At 38.0% G+C, this 2,806-nt stretch overlaps 1 non-coding gene across 1 annotated transcript; it reads right to left on the bottom strand.

Annotated features, from left to right (window-relative positions):
* Positions 1-1,663: 1,663 nt before the first annotated feature.
* Positions 1,664-1,735, bottom strand: TRNAC-GCA. Its single transcript has one exon. It is a non-coding gene; the product is annotated as a tRNA-Cys (tRNA).
* Positions 1,736-2,806: the final 1,071 nt, after the last annotated feature.

The following is a 2,806-nucleotide window of genomic DNA, read 5'->3' as shown; positions in this document are numbered from 1 at the left end:
TAATTAATAAGATTCATTTAATCAAACATTTGAAGATATCATTTTATTCTTAAACCTTTTAAGAATGAAAGAAATAATAACCATTTCAGCCTCTAATATCTAAAATCCAGATTATCTTTCAAATGGTTTTATCATTAATCAAGACAACTGCCCAAGCAAATACTTTAATCCTAGTCAATGTCTTCAACTATTCGAAGACTGACTTGAGACCTGAGATCAAACCAGGTCTGAAAACTCTCCAGGCTTCTGAGATTCTGGGACATGCCTAGATCAAGACTCAGTACAGTGCAATTAGGTGTGGGGTGGGAATGGTTTGGTAGAGAGGTCAGTCCTGTGGGAACAAGATACAGAAAAGAGAAGTGTTGCTGGTAAGGAGGAAGAAAATATGGCAGATTCTAGTCTTGAGTTGAGCCACAGATTTTTTTAAGTTGAGATAAGATTGGCTTATGCCATTATGTAAGTTTCACGTGTATAACATTATGTTTCTACTTCTGTAAGCAGTGTGTTCACCATGCAAAAAACTAGCTTATATCCAACACCAAGCAGTTGACCCCCTTTACTCCTTTTGCCCTCTCCCCTGTCCCTTCTTCTCTAGTAATCGTTACTCTGTTCTCATTATCTACATGTTTATCTGGTTTGGTTTATTCATTTATTTTGTTGTTTGTTTGTTATATTCCACATATAAGTTAAATCATATGATATTTGTCTTTCTCTTACTTGTTTCATTTATCATGAAACTTTGAATTTCATCCATGTTGTTGAAAATGGCAATATTTCTCTCTTTTTATGGCCAGTGTTATTCCATTGTATACATATTCCACTATTCTCTATCCTGGGCTTTCCTGGTGGCTCAGTGGTGAAGAATCTACCTGTCAATGCAGGAGATGAGGGTTCCATCCTTGGGTGGGGAAGATCCCCTGAAGAAGGAAATGGAAACTCTCTCCAGTATTCTTGCCTGGGGAATCCCATGGACAGAAGAGCCTGGCAGGCTACAGTCCTTGGGGTCGCAAAAGAGTTGGACATGACTCAGTGACTAAACAACAATTCTTTGTTCTATCATCCATTGGTGGGCACTTAGGTATTTTCCATATCTGAGTTATAATAAAGAATGCTGGGATGAACATAGGGGTGTATGTATTTTTTCAAGTGACCATTTTTACATCCTTTGGATAAATATCCAGAAGTGGAATAGTCAGACCATATGGTAGTACTGTTCTTAATTTTTTGAGGAGTCTCTATATTGTTTCCACAGAAGTCATAGGCTCTCTTGAGATACTGACCCAGAGAGAGAGATGTCTGGGATAGGTAACTCATCAGCCTTCCTGAGTTGTTACTGCCATTTGGCCAAGGAAGGCAAGCTCTAGTCATGGGTTGTTCTGCTTATTGTCTTGAGTGAAATGATCTCCATTCTTACCTGTTGCACATGTCTATAACATGTTCTGTCTCATTACGTATTTATATTTTTAAGCTTCTTGAGGCAGCATCTGTGTATTGTAATATTCTATACCATCATACATCCATGCCTGGCACAGTGAAGTGAAGCCGCTCAGTTGTGTCCGACTCTTTGAGACCCCGTGGACTATAACCTACCAGGCCTCTTCAACCATGGGATTTTCCAGGCAAGAATACTGGAGAGGGTTGCCATTTCCTTCTCCCGGGGATCTTCCCAACCCAGGGATCGAACCTAGGTCTCCTGCATTGCAGGCAGACACTTTACCATCTGAGCCACCAGGGAAGTCTGTCACAGAGCAATATGCAAAAGAGATTTGTTAAATCAATGAATAAATTAATTTTTATAATGCTTGAGGTTCAGTGTAACAAAACACTGAGAAAATCATATCTTCAACATAATTCAGTCTGCACTATTTATATGATGAACAATACATAATTTGCTACCTATTAATACTTCTAAATTCATAAATTTAAAGAAAACACTAATTCATCAGCACAAGATGCAAGGCAATGTCTTCTTATTTGGAATATGCTGGTATTTAAATGGATCAATAAGCTCTGAGAGCTGGTGATGGACAGGAAGCCTGGCATGCTGTTGTCCATAGGTTGCAAAGAGTTGGATATGACTGAGCGACTGAACTGAAATGGAACAATACTCAGCATTTTGAATGCTTAGTTTGAGACTAGTTCTGTTTCCTCATTTTTGCTAATCATCATGTTTGTCACAGGCAGTCATACTCTCTATTTATTCCACAATATTAGTTCATCTGTAAGCAGATATGGTGTTTCCCCTCTTTGACATCTTCTATTCCAACTTCCTCCACGACACATCTGTGCCAAGCAGAGATGCCTGGCTGTACACATTATTATAAGACGCAGATGTTTATCTCAAGAAGCTTATGAAGATAGCTACATAAGTAGGTAATACATAAATTGTTTCTCACCTTTAACTCTTTCAACAAAGCGTAAATAATAAAAAATAATATTCATTGACCTTTGTTATCCCAGAACATGACAATAAATGTTGTATTATTTAATCTTATAGCAACATGTTAAAGCTGGGAAAAAAACAGAAGTTCAGGAACTTGTATAAATTGTCTATAGTCACATAGAGGTCAATGCTACTGTCACTAATGCCTAAATGGAGCTCAAAAGAAGAGGCAATGTAGGAGAAATAATGTGATATTGGCAGTTGATGGCACAGTGGTAACTGTTGACAGGGTGGGAATGCATGAAACGACTATCTCAGAGAGAGAACATGAATGTGAATAAGCAATTCCAAATTAATCCTGGGTGAATAAACAGAAAGAATGAAAGAAATTGAGAAGGAGCCATAGAGAACCATAGAACAGGT

Source organism: Bubalus bubalis, chromosome 2 (genome assembly GCF_019923935.1).
Source record: "Bubalus bubalis isolate 160015118507 breed Murrah chromosome 2, NDDB_SH_1, whole genome shotgun sequence".
NCBI classification, from domain to species: domain Eukaryota; kingdom Metazoa; phylum Chordata; class Mammalia; order Artiodactyla; family Bovidae; genus Bubalus; species Bubalus bubalis.
Note: the sequence above shows the minus strand (reverse complement) of the source record. Positions and strands in the feature narration are given on the sequence as shown.